The sequence below is a fragment of the Macrotis lagotis genome, chromosome 1 (genome assembly GCF_037893015.1).
Source record: "Macrotis lagotis isolate mMagLag1 chromosome 1, bilby.v1.9.chrom.fasta, whole genome shotgun sequence".
NCBI lineage: Eukaryota > Metazoa > Chordata > Mammalia > Peramelemorphia > Peramelidae > Macrotis > Macrotis lagotis.
The window spans coordinates 505,700,842-505,721,643 of record NC_133658.1 but is presented as its reverse complement, the minus strand read 5'-3'; the positions used below and the strand labels follow the sequence as shown (position 1 = coordinate 505,721,643).

Here is a 20,802-nt window from a genome sequence, read left to right as displayed (position 1 = left end):
TTTTAACAAGTAACACAAAATTCTGGAGAATTCCCCACACAAGTCCTTTTTTCAAAGTCACAAGGCTTATTATAAAATACTTCCAAAGGCTGAGCCATTAAGTTAATTAGAGAAGGCCTTGGGGCTCCTAATGGCCACATTAAACCAATTGGCATTCTAAACTCTAGGTATTAAAGTGATAGAAATGTGGATTTCTTTTGATTGGTTACTTATTTTCCCTGGCAAGGATTTTGGCAGAAGTTTTCAGCTAAATTTTACCTTTAGTTTCTAGATTTGACCTCTTTCTGAGCAAATATTCACTCTGTAATGTGATAACATTAAAATTTGAAAAATTTTTGTTGTTTTATTTCATAATATGAAAGAAGCTTTCCAGAATAATTTGCATAAATCATCCCAGCTGTCAAGGAAGAAAACTCAATGTGAAAAGGCAAAAAAAAAAAAATTCAAGAGAATAGCTGACACAGGAGATATACTGTCTAGATGGAAGAGACAAAAGATGATGAACTTAAAATGTACTAACTTGGATTGGGAGATTTGTGCCAGTGATCTAAAAAAGATAATTCCACAGCCACCTGAAGAAGATGGGTGTAGTATGTAGGCTATGGGACTCAAGTACAAAATAAGAAAAAATCTAAAATCGGCCTGAAGTCATTCATTGCCATACATGTGGGAAAGAGCTATAAAGCTGCTTTAAGCCTATATTCCAGTGCAATAAATCCATGGACCAGATTCTAGCAACTATTTGGAAGAGGATTTAACTAGCATTGATGATTGTTACTGTATGGGCTATCAGAGCAGAGCAGAGAGACTGGACAATGAATAATGTGTTGCAGAGCAACAACCAATACATATGGAGGCAACAGAGAGGTGGGATTCCACTGGAAAGGAGCAGAAAACGTTGTAGGTAAAAAGCAGCATGGAAGAATAAAAATTGACCTTCCTTTTTCTTGGAATTTCTGAAGTATTCTGATGTATAAAAGTTCCAGAGACATAGTTTCTAGGTAATTAATCATTGTATCAACTATTGCTAACAGATAATTAATAAAAGGTTTGGTCATTTGCCTGTTTCTCCTGAACCAAAGATCTTTCATGGATTCCTCTTGATGGGACCTCTTGGAAGAGTGGGCATTTCTGAGGATGGTTAACAATTAATGAGAAGAATGAATATTATAATGAGAGGTGAACCTATCTAATGGGTGGGGGGGATTTGATCACTCTTGCTCCCAGATCACCCTTAGTCACAGGCAATTTAGACAAAGGATCTGCCCTCTCCTTCCAAACCTGAGCAGAACACCATAAGCTTCCCTACTTAAGTTGGGATTGAACAAGACTGAGGAGAAAATTAATCCAATCTCATATCAGCAATGTCCTTCAGATGCTGGCTTGGCCAAGTAAAGAATGAGGATATAGGAAAAACCCTGGATCTCCTCAATGATGTTATTTAATAATCATTTCTGTCAGAACTTAACAGGTCTTGGGGCAGCAGGTTGGTGATCCACCTACTGGCAAGGGTGTGTGATACCCTATGAAGAAAAAGAAAAAGAAAAAGAAGCTATGTCACCCAACTGGCAGTTCTTACACTCACATAAGTTGTTTGACCTTCATTCTCTAAGAGGAATATGACATCAGGGGTGTGTTGCCATGATATGTAAGTAAACTAGATTAAGTGAAGGAGAGTTGTGCAAAGTCTTTATTCTTACTTTCTCCTCCAGAGTCAATGGGTTAAGTGGTCAGATATGGATCAGGATGACTTGGAGCTGACCCTCCTTTGGAGGGTAAAGACCTAAAAAACTAAGAAAACTCCCAACACTTTTATGAGTCATTTATTTTGGTAAACTATACCCTGACTGCTTAGACTAGGCTAATTGATTATAAGTAACAAGTAAGTATATATATATATATATATATATATATATATATATATATATATATATATATATATATGATTCCTTAGATTTGGTGCTAAAAGCTGGAATTACAAATAAGGAAGAGAAAGACAGCTCCTACTTTCATAGTAGGAGCATGGGACAGTATAATATATAAAAGGAAGATAAAAGGGGTAGGGGGCTAAGGATACTATCACAGGGGCATGATATCTGTGGAGTTAAAACCAAGCGGAGCCACCAGTAGGAAACAGAATTATATGGAGAGTTCTGAGCTCTTTAAAGGAAGTTCTGGGAAGAGTTCAGGGTATCACTCTATCCCTCCAGTGGGGAGAGGCAGTTGATAGGTGTTCAATATCAAAGTTGAGCCAATCTACTTGTTGATAAGATTTCAGGTGAGCCTTTTATCTTGGTGGTAGTTTAACTTTCTGTTGAATGAAGCTTAGCTGCTGATCGTGTGATGGTATTAACTGTGGAGGGTCCAGAATCAGAGAAATATGGGAACAATGAGACAAAGAAATGTATAATTTAAATGACTACAATTAAATAGCTACAATTAAAATAGCTAGAATAACTTTGTTAAAGCAAAGCAAAGAGTTCAGGGGAGCTTAAGTTTTCAACAGTTGGGAAAGCCCCAGGAAAAACCCCTGTGGAAAGAGTGGCTATAATAGTAGCTTCTAACCTCATGACTTTGATATGAATGGAAATCTCTGTGAACTAGGTTAAATAAGGCAGGTCCCCTTATAAGAATGAGTTATTGATCTAGCAACCTAATAATAATTGGGTACTTAAGTGTTTCATAACATGTAAAGAAATAAGGGAATTCCATTTGCTTGGTTCAGCAGCAGCAATTGCAGGTCTGAAACTAAGTAAAATCTTTTAACTTGCCAGAAAAATCTCACTAATTAAATTGTACTAATTGCAAATGACTCAATTTAATTTGTAAAAATTTAAATTTTAGAATGTTTTTTAAAAATCACTTTTATTAGTTTCAAACACATGTAATAATGCCAAGGAAGCTAATAGTATTATAATAATAAGGATTTATAATCACTATAATTCTTCACATAGAAATTCAATACTATAAAATCCTACTTTCCCAGATCATCAAAAATAAAGGTACTCACATTGAAGATATTGGAGTCCTGCTTCTGGAATGTAGGAGGACTCATGCATACATGTGGACATTCTGTGTTAGTCCATCATATGGTTGAGAGTCATCACTTTCCAATGGCTACATAGCTAGAACTGCCTACAACTTTAAAATTACTTTACTGGACAGGTTCTCTGTCAGGGAGTAGAGTCCAAAAAAAAAGTCAAGTCAAGTCCAAAAGTAAAGGACATGTTCACTCACAAAGGTAACAACACAAGAATTGCAGACCAAATGTTGAGACCAGTCTATTATGGAAGACTTGAGAAGTCAGAATCCCAGGAAAATAGCCCAGGGACACTTTGATCTTAGAACTATTTGTAAAGCTATATAGGAACTGAGTTTAGTTATTTATCTATTCTCCTCTCCCCATAGAAAGAGATGTGGGTTGGATACTCCCCAAGGTGTTGGAATAAAATGTTTATTTTTTGCTGTACTATTGGCATAAATGTTAATTTATGAAAGCAAATCTGAATGTTAAGAGGTTAAATGAAAATGGGGTTCTTGGACCTCTAAAATTAGCGGAGAATACATTCAGTGGGAAAATCAAACAAGTGGCAGAAAAGGGAGAATCTCCATATAACCCCAACCATGGGACCAGAATAGCCCATTTAACACCAGAGGGGAAGAGAAAGAGTGAAGGAAAAAGAAAAGAGAGAAAGGGAAGTTGGAAAAGGCAAGGGGGAAGGCGAAAGAGGAGTTCTTGCCCTCCAAGACTTTGTAGTAACTAATGAGATAATTCCATTGGAGAAGTTTCATGTAGGGACCTGAAAAAGGTAAACTTCAGTCTAGACTCTATAACTGATACTAAAAATATAAATACACCATGAATTATATCACATTCTAGATTAAGGGTAGGATATGAAGAGTGTTTAACCAGGTGTAATTATACAGTTTTGCTAAGGCTATCACTAACCTTTATATTTCATAGCTAATTGCTCTGCCACCCAGTGGGGAGAAAGTGCTATAACTCCAAGTAATCAAATTACCTTGTTGCAGTAAAAGATTGTAGATTTGGAGTTGGAAGGAATCTTAGAATCTAGTCTCATCATTTTACATTTGAGGAAACAGATCATGGATCTTTGGATCATGGAACAAAAAGATTTCTGGGATGGCAGCTGTGAAAGAATTTTGTATGATCTTAAGATATGCTTGTGAGATCTCTCCTTGTTGATTGAGATATCTTAATATTTGGTAGTAGTTCTACTTGGTAAAATCATGATTTCTACTCTGTACACTTTGGGTTTTGCATGTTCACAGTGAAGCAGGGAGAATTTCTCAGGGAAGGGGCCTTGCAGGAATTAGTGGGAGTTTGTCATCAGTGAAGAAATTGCAAGGCTCCCTGACTCAGGAGGGTAAGAAAAGGTCATAAATTTTAATTCACAGAATTCTTTAGGGAAGATAACAAGGTAAATAAAGTGAGTTTTGATGGAGACAGTGAATTTAAGCAAAGAAGAAAATAGTTACAAGTTGGACCTGAAGAGAACATCAAAGACGGTTAAAAAGAGGGGGAGGGGAACAGCCACACAATGGTGGGCTAAGATCAACGGAGATGATCTTGAAGAAGGGGTGAGCAGAACTTTTATAGGGAGCCTAGCCTACCTCCTGTGCAAGGAGGAGCCGGGGGAGGGGTCCAGAGGTGACCCTTCTGGATGTGACTGGAATCAGACATTCACTTTGGAAGTCTACATGCTAGATAAGTGGAGAAGAGGTGGGGGAAGAAACTAGGATTGCTGCTATTATCTTAGTGACTTTACATTTCAGAAGAGGGTTAGTCTGAACGACAGAGAGGAAGTCAGAGGCTCATAGAAAATGCCATAAAAGTAAAGATAATATTTCATTAATATTACAAGAAAACCAGACAAATATGTCCCTAATATTTCTCCATCATCAATAATAAATATGGGGAAAATTCCAACAGATAGTTGGAAATGTGGGACTGGATTTCAAGAGAGAGATGGGAACTGAAAAGCTAGACTAGACATTCATCTACATAGAGATAATAATTGAATTCATAGTCAATTTTCTGCCAAGTCCTGACATTTCTACTTCTCTTTAACAATTCTCACATAGACCTTTTCTTCTGATATTACCATCACCCTGGTGCAGGCCCTCATCTTTACTATTGCAATATTTTCTGCTTGATCTCCCTGCCTTAATAATGGAACTCAAGAATGTAAAGAGACTAAAAAAGATGACTGGTGATGAACATAGACCTGAAAGATATATAGTTTAGATAATTCTTTTGTATGATATATGATAGATACTTCCCTGAATAGGCAAGTGATCCCACTCCATCCTGACTTCTCCAGCAGATTGCCCCTTTATTTTCCCCACTCTTTGACTAACCTTGAATCACTCCTTGTCTATTGACTACTTCCTTACTTAACATTTACTGTGTGATGTTGGGCAAGTCATTTAACCCTGACTGCTTCACATACAGGGTTATTTTCAGTCATACAATTCATATCTGGTCACTGGACCCAGTTGGCTCTGGAGGAAAAAGTGAGTCTGCTGGCACAGCATCCCCTCACTCAACTACAATTCACGTGCTCTTCATGGCATCACCTCTCTGATGTCAGGATCCTCTTCAAGAACAGAGGACAAACATTAATTACTTCCTTACTACCTAAAATGTGTCCATTTTTTTCCATCTTCAAAAAACTCTTTATTGATACCATTTCATCTATCTTCCTTTATCAATTCTCCCTTTTGGTCAAACTTTTTGAGAAGGCTCTCTCTAATAAGACACTTTCTCACTCTCTTCTTAACTCTGCACTGTGGTTTCCAATCTTCGAGTCATTCAAATGAAATATCACTCTCCAAAGTTATGAATAATCTTTTAATTGCCAAGCTTGGAATGCTATACCACAGGATGGGCACAAATAGACCATGTGAACACCTGGGGTGGATACTCTAAACTTATGTATGCCAATCTTCTACCAAGTCCTATCATTTCTATCTCTTTTTAATAATTTTCATATATGCTCCTTTTCTTTTTTGTAATTTTTTGCCATTTTAATTAATATTTTACTTTTCCAAATACATGTTATAAAAGTTTTTTTTAACATTCATGCATGCATATTTCTAAGTTGCAAAATTTCCTTCCACTCTCCCCACTGCCTTCTTCTTAGTGGCAAGCAGTCAAGTTAATATTGTACTTACACATTTATGTTAAACATGCTTACAGCTACCTCATATTGTGAAGGATTTTTTTTGTTTTTGTTTTTGTTTTTCTTCCTCTGGATGAGGATAGCATTGTCCATAGCCAGTCTAATAGGATCATCCTCGCTCCCAACCCCATCAGGGTTGATCATCTCATAATTTTGTTATAATATGTACATTTTCTTGGTTCTGCTCCTTTTGTTCAGCATCAGATCCTGTAATTCCTTCTATGTTTCTCTAGAGTCTAACCATTTACAGGTTCTTATAGAACAATAGTATTCCATAATATTCATGTACCATAACTTGTTTAGCCATGCCCCAAATGATGGGCACACTCAATTTCCATTTCTTTGCCTCTCCAAAAAGAGCTGCTATGAATATTTTGGAATATGTGGCACTTTCCCCATTTTAAATAATTTTTTTCTGGATATAGGCCTAGAAATAGAATTGCTGGGTTGAAGGGTATGAACAGTTTTATTGCTCTTTGGGCCTAGTTCTATATTGCTCTTCAGAATGGTTGTATCACTTCCCAACTCCACCGGCAATGTATTAATGTCTGTTCTAATCCTCTCACATCTTCTCCAGTATTGATCATTTTCCCCTTTTCTCATCTTAACCCATCTGATAGGTGTGAGGTGATACCTCAGAATTGTTTGAATGTGCATTTCTCTAATCAATAATGATCCAGAGCATTTTTTTCAAATGATTATATATAGCTTTGAAAACAGTCTCATCATGTCCTTTGACCATTAGCAATTGGGGAATGACCTGCAATCTTTTAAATTTGATGCAACTCTATATATATTTTAGAAATGAGACCTTTATCAGAACTCCCAGTTGTGAAAATTGTTTCCCAGCTTTCTGATTTCCTTCTAATTTTGGCATCTTTGATATATGCCTCTTTTCTTCCTGGTGCAGCCCCTCATCATGTAACACTTGCACTATTACAATACCTTTCTGGTTGATCTCCCTTCCTCAAGTGTCTTCTTACCCTACTCCTTTGTCATTACAGTTGAATCAGTGACTAATCTTTTGAGAGATTTCTGCCCTGATTCTAGTTTCTTCTCCAACATAATCAGATGATATGGGAGAAGGATTATATAAGGAGATAGGCCTAAAAGTTTCATTTCTAGCACGCATCTTTGAAACTGAAACAACTCTTGGTTGTCAGTTTTGAGTGTTTTATCTCCCCTCTGTGGGGTTCAAAATTGTCCAATCTGTAAGAAAAACCTCTGAGGCAGAACTTCAAACCATTAACCATCTATTAAAGGGACCAAATCCCTTCAATAAATTAGATCTTGGATCTTCCTCATGATTTTGAAGACAAACCAGCATTGGAAGTTTGAGAATGAATTTCCATGACACAAGCTACCTCTCAGCCAAAGGAGGCATTTATTCACTGAAAGACACAGTAGGCAAGAGAGAAAAAATGATCTCAGCTGTTTGAAGTGTCTCTGGATGTCAGAAATTACCTTATTAGTGTATGGCTATAAGGACAGTTAGAAGGGACAGAACTTATGATTAAGTTTTAAATGTGCTTGTTAAAGAGGATTTTTAGATGTCAAAGAAGACCCCAGGTGCAGATAATAAATAATTAAGTCCTTTTAGGCAGACCAAGATCTTTACATAAGAGGTAAAAGACAAAGATAGCCCTTAGTATGCAGAAGGAGAGGACACTGCACAGAAAAGGCCTTTGGCAGAGGCAGGGACTAAAAAGCCAGTAATTAAGTCAAAGCTAGGATTCTAAGTTCTAGCAATAATTTAGCAAGCTAGAGCAGATCTGAATATTGGGGGCTGGGCTCCTTAATGGGGACCCCTCCCTGAGTTTTGAGGCATCTAGGTAGTGCCGTGGATAGAGCACTGGCCTTGGAGTCAGGAGGACCTGAGTTCAAATTACTCTTATCAAGTGAGTTGCAATTGTTCTTTACAGGATTGATTTTGGAAATATCCTTTACTGGCCTCTAGATGGCAGTCATTGATTGCAAGTTTCTCAGTCACCTCCAGTGCCCAAGACAGGCACAGTATGTTATATTTTAATTTTATTATTTAAATTGTGAAACTAATCACACAAAAATCCACATATGCAGCAAAACACATAAAGTGAATCATATTTGTAACTGTGAATCTTCATTTCATGTCACCTGTTTTAAAAGAGTATATAATAAATTACATACCTCAAAATTTTTTGTTAAGATCTACTAGTCCTTTTTATTTAAAGTTTTGTGTTCCAAATTCTATCCCTCCCTCCCTCCTCCCTGAGTTGGTAAACAATCAGATTTAGTTTATATATGTTCAATCATGTAAAACATTTCTGTAGTAGTCATTTTGTACGAGATGCCTCAAATTAAAGAAAAAAATTGAAATTTGAATAACCTGCTTCAGGCTCTATTCAGTCGTTATCAATTCTTTCTTTGTGCTTAGTATGCTTTAGCAGTAGATAGTATGCTTCATCAGTTTTCAGACAAAGGAATCAAAGCTATCTATATATAATCATATAAAAATTCTCTAAATCTCTATTGATCAGAGAAATGCAAATTAAAATGACTAAGGTAATACCTCATGACAGTTAGATTGGCCGATGTGACAAGAAAAGGAAAATGTTGGATGCTGGAGGAGATATGGGAAAACTAGGACACTAATGTACTACTGGTGGAGTTGTGAACTGATCCAACCATTCTGTAGCGTGAACTGGAAGGAAGCCCTGAGACTATAAAACTGCTTTTGGATACAGTAGTCAAGTCTGTTTGCTCTTACCCTGGATCTCCTGGATTCCAGTGTTGAGTTCCATTTCCTAATCTTAGAAACATTTGAAACATTGAGTCTTAGTATCCTAGTGTCTCAGGACTAGGTATGACAGATTTCACACACACCCCCCCACCCGTGCCTGGCCTAGACAACCAGAATGCTGCCATAGTGCTCTGATTGCTGCCTTTCCTCAGGTCCCAGGTCCCCTGATTTCTGACCCTCTAGGGGTTGTCTCAAAAAGCCCTTTGCTCTTATTTCCTATGTACATGCACACACACACACACACACACATCAGACCTTGCATCTCTGTTTTTCTGCTGGTTGGCTTGAGAGTCCAGGTTTTGTTTGCCTAGGCGGGTTTTCCCTTTCCTACTAACCGTAGACTTCTGATGATTTGTGCAGTTGTGGAGTGGAAGAGATCATTTATTATAATTTCTCATGGGGTTTCTCTCAGTGGGTGGTCTCTCCATTTAGGCAACCATCTTGGCCAGAAGTCTCTTCTATTATATATTCTTTTCAAGGATCAAGTCATAATCTTCTGACTGAACTCTGCAACTGACAGTTTCAGTATTTTTTTTCCTGTCCTCTTTTGTAGTTAGATGAAGTTTAATTAACCCATGAGCCTGCTCACTCATACAATATATTCTGCTGGTGTGATAGAAGTAGAATAGGATGACAATCAGAAGACCCAGCTTTAAATCTCAGTTCTGCTACTGAATGACGTTGTGTCCTCAAAGGTCCTTACACTCTAAATGTTATAATGTATACTCAAAGAATTAGGGAATATTATAACTAAATGGAAACCTAGAACCATTTAATTCAATCTTTTTTTAAAGGCAAGAACAAGTTTTTTTCTTTTCTGATCACCCCTCCCCCCACTAGCAAACATTAATTTGCTTTTGTTATTTGATATCACACTGAAACCTATAGAGAAACTACTAGTGTGTATTTGAGATAATACACTCTCACAGTTCAAGGGCAATGGAGAAACACATGGAGTATGTAAATAGGCCACAGGTTATTACCAATGGATACTACATTTACCACATCTACTGTTACTTTCCTACCAGGACTAATTTGACCCAGACCTGGTAATCCTCTGCAGGCTTGATCAAGAGCCAAGTGCATTTTCCATATGCATACTATCTTCTGGATATGCCTAATCATTCTTGGGATAATAATAATAATAATAATAATGACATAACTAACTTTTATATATTGCTCTAAGCTTTCTAAAGTACTTTATATGTATATCTTATTTGATCTTCACTACAATCATGTGTATGGAGCTGGCACTCTATAAGAATTCATTCTATTTGGGGCGGCTAGGTGGCGCAGTGGATAAAGCACCAGCCTTGGAGTCAGGAGTACCTGGGTTCAAATCCGGTCTCAGACACTTAATAATTACCTAGCTGTGTATCATTGGGCAAGCCACTTAACCCATTTGCCTCGCAAAAAACTAAGGAAAAAAAAGAATTCAATCTATTTGCTGTGGACACAGGTTATTTACTTGGCAGTCAAATACCTAGTGAATGGAGTGCTGGACCTGGAGTCAGTGAGACCTGAGCTCAGATCTGGCCTCAGCCCTTCATTAACTGCATGACTTGGGGCAAGTCATTTAGCCTCTGCTTACCTCAGTTTCCTCATCTGTAAAACGGTGATAATCATAGCACCAGTCCAACAGAGTTATTGTGAGGATCAAATGCAATCATTATAAAGTACTTAACATGGTGTTTGGCATAGAATATGCTTGCTATAAATGTTAATTATAATAATACTTATATATAATTATATAAATAATGTATAATTTATGTATAAATTATACAATATAATCAGAATTATATTATATAAACAAATTATATAAATATTATTATCCACAGACTTTCAGTCTGAAATTTCCACTGCCAAATATTCAGAGGATGAATACTTACCTCAATGTGTCCTTTGTTATTATACAACACAAACACTGAAACTTCTGTCAAATAACATTCTCCATCCTATACATAGCAAACTACTAACATCTGCTTCCATAATCCTTATAACTACTTTTCTCTATACTATCATGTCCATCAAGGTGATTTCTGTCCTTTCTTTATCTTTTGTTTCCAAAATGCCATCTGGCGCTTCTTTTCTATAGATATCACACTAATGTCTGTTTCAGATCTCTTTTCATATTCTTTCCAGCTTCTTGTCATCTGCACAACTGGTCATCCTCTCCAGGTTATTCTTTCTCTCATACATCTTGATGCACTGATCCAGTAGAAAATGTTGGCATGTTTCTTGTTACCCTTCTAGAATGACTTTTGCTACTATTCCTTAGTAATAAATTCTTTGGAATGTTTGATATCCATCCAGCCATCCATGTTCCTATTACTATACTCTACTGACCTCCAGATCACTCTCTCTTCTTTCTCAAGGAGCAACAACTTAGGTGTTTCTATTTATTCCACACCCTGCTTTCATATATGGGGGGATTCAAAGTACATGTTTATCTATTTAGGCTGGATCTGATTCAGACTTATCTGGCTTATCAGATTCAAAATCTAATGAAGAAGACATTTCTCCAGCAGTTAATAAAATGAAATTTACTTAATCATTGAATGGAAAGAATACGCAGTAAGAAACCAACAGAACCAAGCAAGTCACTTGAATGAAGCTTCCATATCAGCTATTTTAGTGGTTAAGGATTGACCTTTTGGGTCAATTAAGTCTCAATTATGGTTATAATTCTTTTTTTTAACAACTTTTTTTTTAGGTTTTTGCAAAGCAAATGGTGTTAAGTGGCTTGCCCAAGACCACACAGCTAGGTAATTATTAAGTGTCTGAGACAGGATTTGAACCCAGGTACGCCTGACTCCAAGGCCGGTGCTTTATCCACTACGCCACCTAGCCGCCCCTGGTTATAATTCTTTTAAAGGAAAAACACAATTTATCCCATGATGTCTGTGTGTGTGTGTGTGTGTGTGTGTGTGTGTGTGTGTGTAGACATTGTTCTTATTTTTAACACCATAACCTCTTAATTCATTAATTTTCTCAAATACTATGATTGATATTTTCATCTTAGCCACACACACACACACACACACACACACACACACACACACACACACACACAAACACAGAGGGATTTTCAGCTTCCTATTGGAAGAAGAACAAAAGAGATAGCCAGTGAGAAGGTTTTTTACTCTTTCAGGTTTGACCAGTTTGACACTATGACTGAGGGGGAAGTCAAGGAAGCTTCATTTAACTGAATAGCTGTTGGTTCCTTACTGAGTATTCTTTTGATTCAATAATTAATAAATTTTGTTTTATTAACTGCTGGATTAGTGTCTTCTTCATTAGATTTCCAAATCTGACAAGGTAGATAAATCTGAATCAGGTCCAGCCTACATAGATAAACATAGATAGATACATAGATAAAGAATCCCCCCAAGCATGAAAGCAGGGTGTGGAATAAATAAAAACACCATGAATCATTGCTGAATTCCTTAAGAAGGGAGAGTGATCTAGAGGTCAGAAGAGTATAGCAGTAAGAACATGGATGGATGGATGAATGGATGGATATCAATTTCAAAGAATAATTTATTACTAAGGAATAGTAGCAAAGGTATATCTTGCTATTATCCATGACTATGCCACCTTTAATGACTTTAGGCATTGACATCCCCCTCTGATCATAATTTCCCATCCTTCCATTTTCCCTCACTGTTCCTATGTCTGGTTTTTTAAAATTTCTCATCACAATCTTCAATCCCTCTCTCTCTATGTTCTCCAAGTCTTGTCTGACCTCAACATCTTCTCTTTATTCTTAATCCTTGACTCTGTAATTTCTAAATTTAACTGCTCATTTTTTCCCCACTCTTTTCCTATATTGCTGAAGGAGGTTTAGCAACTAATTTCATTTCAATTAAACCTTTAATGCTTAATGGCAAAGTTTTTATTCTTTTTGGATTAGTTCTCCATCTTGGTTTGTTCAACAGCTATTCAAAATCTTTCCTCTTCTCAAACCCCTTCAACTATTTCTCTTTCCTCCTATTTTGTTAAGAAAATTAATCCAGGGGCGGCTAGGTGGCGCAGTGGATACAACACCGGCCCTGGAGTCAGGAGTATTTGAGTTCAAATCCGGCCTCAGACACTTAATAATTACCTAGCTGTGTGGCCTTGGTCAAGCCACTTAACCCCATTGGCTTTGCAAAAACCTAAAAAAGAAAATTAGTCCATCTATCATGAGTACTACATCTCCATTTCAGAATGCAAAACCCTTCTGCATTGTCCTTCTCCTTTTAACCTCCCTACTGCAATTTCTGAGAAAGGTTGTTGGTGGTAGGACTTTGTCTATTTGTGACTTCAATCCTATCTCTTCCTAAGTCTTCTTGAGCTTGCCTTATTGAACACACTCAGTTTTACTATTTTCCCCACCTGCTTACTCCATCCACACTACTTGAAAATAAGTATCTATTTATTCTATCCTTAGAAAACATTCACTTGATCTTACTATCTGCTCAAACTATTATCCTCTGTCTCCTGCTTTTTACTGTCACACTCCTACTACCATTGCCTCTGTTTCCTCACCATTCATCTCTTAGTTGTTTGTAATCTGGCTTCTGATTCTAACGCTTGACTGGAACTACTCTCTTCAAGGGGACCAATGATCTCTGAATTGCTAAATCTGAGGGCCTTTTCTCTGTCCTCATTCTCTTTGTCCTCTCTGTTGCTTTTGACTCCTTGACCATATTTTCCTCTAACAGTTTCTTCCTTGCTTGAAATGTAGTAAAACAAGGGGAAATGGACCGTGTGGCCACTCAAGTCCCTTCTGGGTCTAGGACCTTATTATCCTCCTACTTATTAGAGTGCACAGAGCAAAGAAAGCACAATTAACAAAATAATGTAAATATGTTAAAGGATAATAATAGAAAGTAAATAAACATAAAAACAGAAGTATACCTAATGAGCAAATGAGATGTATCTGTACCCTAAGAATCTGTATAGTTGAAAATCTGGGTTCATTCCTCTTCCATAATTTGAATTAATTGCTTGATATATAATATATATATATATATATATATAAAATTATCTTTTACATATTATATAATAATATTATATGTTGTCTATTATATATACATTTTGTCTATATTTCATTTGAAATGTCCATTTCTCAGTGGAAAGAGCACTGGCCCTGGAGTCAGGAGTTCAAATGTGGCTTCAGACTCTTAATAATTACCTAGCTGTGTGGCCTTGGGCAAGCCACTTAACCCTATTTGCCTTGCAAAAAGAAAACAACTCTTAAAAAAAAAAAGAAACATCCATTTCTGAGTCATCTGGTTCAGTTAGTTTTTGAATGACTAGTGGGCAGTCTGTTTCACTTAGAGTCCAACAAACTTGACTTGTTTCGTTGAGGTTCATTGTTTTTACCAGGCTCCCAGCAATCTCTCTGGTTATTTTGTAAAGAGCTATTCTAAGGATAAAATAAATAGTTTCTTCACAACTAGAGAGAGAATATTTTTTCATCAATATGGTAACTTGTATTTCCCATGAACACCAAGATTTTTCTGTCATACTATGAAGGTCTTGATAAAGAATTCAGATAACACATTGTCATATATTTCTTTCAGCAATTCTATGTGCTGAAATTGTAGTGAAGTGACAAGTACTATTGGTTGTTAGTACCTATAGTCTCTCCATCTTCAGAGACTCTAAAAACATGTGGATAGCTATACAAGTTTTGCCCACAAACAACGATAAATAGTGTGTAAAGTCAGTGACATAAACTTCCTGAACAGTAAGCAAACCATGTGATTCATATATCTACTCCAGCAAGAATTTGAAGTTTACACCACAGTGAATAATTCTGAAGAAATTCAAAGAGAAACTAAAGTAGGTGACTTCTACCCCGCCCCCAAGAAGTTAACTAAAAGCCTGGGGGCAATAAAAAAGAGGTCTCCAGCTAAACCAGCACAAGAACAGGAAGGTCTTCAATTAACAGAATCAGCAAGGTATTTGTACAACCTGAAAGACATTGGGTCCATTCAGGTGTCATTTAACATTCAGGTGCCAGGTACTTGGCCAAGTAATGGGGATACAAATGAGAAAATCTGCCCTCAAGGAGCTTAAACCCTTTTGGGAAGAATAACAAATGAAAAGATGAAAAACAGGGGGTAGCTAAAAAAAGCAAGAGACAAAGCTACCAGACACAGGGATATGGCGGTGTCTAGTTCAAGGTGGCTGCTGATGGGAAATGAAAAGGCAGTAAGAATAGAGAGCTCCCCAAAGTCCAATCAGAAAGTCTTGATGTTGGAACCCTGGAAATGAAAGGAAGCAGCAGCTATTAGAAGCACTTAGAGTGATCTCCTAAATGCAAGAGATCTGAAGTCCCTGACAATTTATCCTGAAACAACAGAGAGGACCTTGAAGTTCCAGTGCTCTAAGCCTCAAAGGTCATGCATGGGGCTCTAAACCCAGGAGATGTCATCAGCACAAACCCCAAGTGACCCAGGAAGTGACCAAGAAGGATTAATGACTCCACCCAATTTTGTAGCATAGGTCTGACACAAAGCCTTGAGGTTATAAAACTCAAGTGATGAATAAATCAAAGAAAATATTGGCCAATATCAAAAATCATTGCAAATTGAAAGACCTTCATGAATAAGAGAGTAACTGTAAAAACTGTGGGTAGAGACTCAAATTAAAAAAAGGACTATGTGGAAGAAATTAATCAAGTGCTAAAAATAAATACATTTATAAATAGATGAATGAATGAATTTATAGATATATAAAAGTTCTTGTGAAAAGAAGTGGAAGGAAATTAGTAGCTTAGAAAAGAAAGTAGCAAACCCAACACAAGTTGTCTTTTTGAAAATTGGAATAGACCAAACAGAAACCAATGACTCTATGAAGTAGCAAAAACTACTTAACACAAATCAAAATATTGAAAGAACAGAAGAAAATATAAGATATTTGCTATACAAAACTAGAAATAGCTTGAGACATAATTTATTAATCATTGAAATGCTTAAAGATCATGATTATAAAACACTGCATTTCAAGCAAGCATTTGATGAAAACTATCCAAAATCAGCAAAGTGAAGATAGAAAGAATCCATTGATCACTTCCTGAAATAATCCCAAAAGAAAAAGTTTTGAGAAATTTAGAAAATTTAGGACTCCCATATTAAATAAAAATATGACAAATATCAAAAAAGAAACAGTTTAAACACCAAGAGTCTATAGTCAAGAACTCCTTGAGAGAAGAAACTGCTTTTTGCTTGCACTGTATCTGCCATTTAACAAATACTTATTGACTAGATAAATTGCTGTGGCTGAAAAAAACTAATTTCTTGAAGGTAAAATCTCTGTTAAATTATTCTGAACTTATAACCTGCTAGGCTGATTTCTGAATGACAGATCCATTGTGTCACTGGGCTCACACTTAAACAACCTTTTTTTTTTTTGAGGCAAATGGGGTTAAGTGGCCTGCCCAAGGTCACACAGCTAGGTAATTATTAAGTGTCTGAGGACAGATTTGAACCCAGGTTCCTGACTCCTGACTCCAAGGCCGGCATTTTATCCACTGTGCCACCTAGCCGCCCCCAACCTTTCTAATATGGTAGAACCTGGTAGGATTTGTGCCCTGTTGGGATAGCCTGGAAGAATTCGTCTTCACTTTTATACCAGAAAGATGCATCAAGGAATGACTTTAGTATTTACTGACTCCAAAAATAGTAGTGAGAAATCACTATTTATAAAAACTTTACAATCACTCTCAAGTCATATTTTTCTTCTGAAGGAGAAATTTAGTGTCTAAATTCTGCTTTTCGTGTCTAAAGTCATTTAAGATGACTTTCATCATTTTTTGAATCATATATCATCCTAAAAAAACAGCAGCTCCATTTTTTTTCTGGGATTTTAGTCTTCACAAGTTTACTATTTTGGTCATAGCCCTGATGGTTGTTGGAGAAGAATTGAGATTACTTTTAAAGGTCAACTTAATGCTTCCCTTTTTTTAATTTCATATTTCCTTTTGGTTAGGGTCATGTTGGATAAAGGATTCTTTCCCATGTATGATATGACAATTCTTTTCCACCTTCAGAGGCATTCTTTTGAAGTGGGGTAGTGGTGGTGTGGGTTGTAATGTTTCTTCAGATGACATCTAGTACTATGGCATGCTATTTAAATAGGGACTGCCACATCTTCCCTCAAGTTGCAGTAGGATAAATGCTTTGCTTTAAATTAGTCTTCACTATCATACCCACTGAATTAGAGAAGATTTTTTCCCCTCTAGCACTCATTCCTTCCCTATAGAAAGAATTTTCTGCCAGAATAATGTATTTATACATACTTTAATATCTACAAAGTGTTTTATAGATGTTATCTTATTTACTTCTCATCACAATCCTGTGAAATAGATGCTATTAATATTTCTGTTTTAGAGATAAAGAATCTACTGTTCAGAGAATGCAAATAACTTATCCAGGGTCAAATGACTATGTTTTTTTCCAGACAGTGGGTTTCAAACTTTTTGGTATTAAGATCCCCTTCATATTTTTAAAAATTACTGAAGATGCTAAAGATCTTTTGTTTATGTGGATTATATTTATTAGTATTTACATTACTAGAAATGAAATCTTAACTTTAAAAACATTTATTAATTTGAAATAACAGTAATAAATCCATTACATGGCAACATAGATAACACTTTTTTATGAAAAAATATATTTTTGAAAATAGATATTTATTGAGAAGTCTGTTTTTCATTTTTTTCAAATCTGTATTTTTAACATTAAATTTTAATTCTTTATTAATTTTCATGATCTTTTTTAAAAATTTATTTTATTTTTAAATCCCCCCCCAGCTACATGCAAAAGCAAGTTTCAACATGTACTTTCAAAGCCTTGAATTCCAAATTCTCTCCCTTCCTCCCATTCCACTCACCCCATTGTGAAAGCAAGTTAATTGGTGTAGTTTAAAAATGTATAACCATGAAAAACATTACTGCAGTAGTCATATTGTAAAAGTAAATATAAACTCCCTCCCCACAAAGAGAAACCTCAAGAAAAATAAAATGAGAAAAAAAAGATGCTTCATTCTGTATTCAGACATCATCAACTCTGTCTTTGGGATGGATAGCATTCTTCATCATAAGTCCATCAGAGAAATTGTTTCCATATTTTTTCCCACAGTTGCTATTGCTTGCTATATTTCCTTCCATCCTATAACCCCCACCCTCATTTATTCTATTCTCTCTCTCTCTTTTCACCCTGTCCCTCTTCTAAAGTGCATTGTATCTTACTACTATCTTTCATGATTTTTTCTCTCTTCTATCACCTACACCCACCCTCCACTCCCCCATCCCCTTTCTACCATCCCTTTTCTTTCCTATTTTCCTCTAGGATGAGATAGATTTCTATACCCAATTGAGTGTGTATGTAATTATTCCCTTGCTGAACCCTTCTGTTGAGAGTAAAGACTAACTCACTCCCTCTCACCTTCACCCTCTTCCACTCCACTGCAGAAACTTTTTCTTGCCACTTTTATGTGAAATATCTTACCCAGTCCATCTCTCTTATCCCTTTCTCCAAGTACATTCCCTTCTCCTCTATTAGCTCCATCTTTTAAATTAATATATTGTACATTCAAATTCAATTCCCTCCTGTGCCTTGTCTATATATGCTCCTTCTAATTTCTCTAATAGATGAGAAGGTTCATTTGAGTTATTAGTATTATTTTCCCATGCAGGAATTCAAAGAAGTTCAACATCATTAAGTCTCTCATAATTTGCCCTTCCCATCCACCTTCTTTATGCTTCACCTGAGTCCTGTACTTGAGATCAAACTTTTTTGTTCAGTTCTTATTGTTTCATCAGAAAAGTTTGAAAGTCCCCCTTTTTCACTGAATGTCCATCTTTTCCACTGAAAGAATATATTTAATTTTGCTGGCAGTTGATCCTTGGTTGTAATCCAAGCTCTTTTGCCTTCCAGAATATCATATTCCAAGCCCTATGATCCTTTAGTGTAGAAGCTGCTAAATATTGTAAAATCCTGATAGTAGCACCATGATAATTGAATTCTTTCTGGCTGCTTTTAATATTTTCTCCTTGACTTAGTAGTTCTGAAATTTGATTATAATATTCCTGATAGTTTTCATTTTGGGATCTCTTTCAGGAGGTGATTAGTGGATTCTTTCAGTTTCTATTTTACTCTCTGCTTCTAGACTATTTTCCTGGATTATTTCTTGAAAAATAAAGTCTAGGCTCTTATTTTGGTCACAACTTTCAGGTAGTCTAATAATTTTTAAACTATATCTTCTGGATCTGTTTTCCAGGTCAGTTATTTTTCCAATGAGATATATTTCACATCTTCTAGTTTTTCATTCTTTTGGTTTTGTTTTATTGTTTATTGATTTCTCACGAAGTCATTAGCTTCCTTTAGTTCCATTCTACATTTTAAGGAATTACTTTCTTCAGAGAACTTGTATATCTCTTTTTCTATCTGGCCAGTTTTGCTTTCTAAGGTCTTCTCCTCATTGACCTTTAGGACTGCTTTTTCCGTTTGACCCAAACTGGTTTTTAAGATGTTATTTTCTTTTAGTAATTTTTAGTTATCTCCTTCATCAAACTGCTGACTTGGTTTTCATTATTTTTCTAGCATTGCTCTTATTTCTCTTTACAATTTTACCTCTTCCTCCCTTATTGGTTTTCAACATCTTTTTTTGAACTCTTTCATAGCCTGAGACCCATTCATTTTTTTCTAGGAGGCTTTAGATTTAGAAGCTTTGATTTTGTTATGTTCTGAGTGTATATTTTGATCTTACATCAAACCAAAGTAATTATCTCTTGTTGGATTTTTTCTTCTATTGTTTGCTCATTTCCCAAGGCCATGGTTTGATTTTAGCTCTTTGTTAAGGCAGGGTTCTGCTTCCAGGGTGGAGGGCACATTGTCCCAAGCCTTTGAGGGTTTTTGCAGCTGTTTTCAGAGATACCCCCCTGTTGATGGCTGCTTGAGCAAGTTTGGGTTAGAAAGTCAGTTATGTCTAAAAAACCTAATCTCTGGTGACCCTCGAGCTGAAGGCTTTCCACAGAACTCTGATTTGATAACACAACTGCATCATTCATGGTCTCACTTGTTGATAGCCCTGTTTCTGAACTTCTTGACCTTGGTTACATCCTGCCAGAATACATCCTGCCCAAATTAGAGTTACATCATTGTTTTTATACTGTATGCTAATTTTGTGGTTTTATGCTATATGAACTGCTTGATTCTTTGAATAAATGGTTCTGCTAGTTGTCCTGCTGGCAACCTCACCCAAATGTATGCATGTTTCTTTTTCTTTCCTGAGCTGAATTGATCTCCTGCTGGTCAGGGGATCACAACAACTCCCAAGGGACTTGCAAGTTCTCAATTTCTTCAAGGTCTTGTGAGAGGCTATGATTGCTCTCCTGGCCTATGCTCTGGTTGAGGATGACCATGAGCACTCCTCTCTGCCCTGGAACTGTGAGGAGGGGCCCTACTCTGCTGCAGGCAGTAAGCTCTGTGTTGCTTTTCCTCTTTTTCCTGAGACTCTAGATGCAATCTAGATCTGAGTATGGGCGAAGTAACAGAGTCTTGCCACAGGGATAGCAAAGAGACATCTGCAATCTCTGCCAACCCCCTTACCATCTGTGGGCTGAGTGCTCTGGAAGCAGCTGCTGGGTGGCTCCTGCCAGCTGGCTGCCCAGATGTGTTTCTGATTCCCTGGGACTGGGGTTGTGCTAAGGCTTGCATTGAACTGGGCTCCACTTTCACTATGGTGTGGCAGAGTTTTCCTGCTGACCTTTCCAGTTGTCCTTGGTAATCCCTGGGATTAGAGGTCTGGAAACAGCTACTA

The 20,802-nt window shown here is 36.6% G+C and overlaps 1 protein-coding gene across 1 annotated transcript in view; it reads right to left on the bottom strand.

Moving 5' to 3' along the window:
• The window catches only part of KCNE1 (potassium voltage-gated channel subfamily E regulatory subunit 1), a 57,187-nt gene that overhangs the window by 20,285 nt on the left and 16,100 nt on the right, over window positions 1-20,802 (bottom strand). The window lies entirely within an intron of this gene.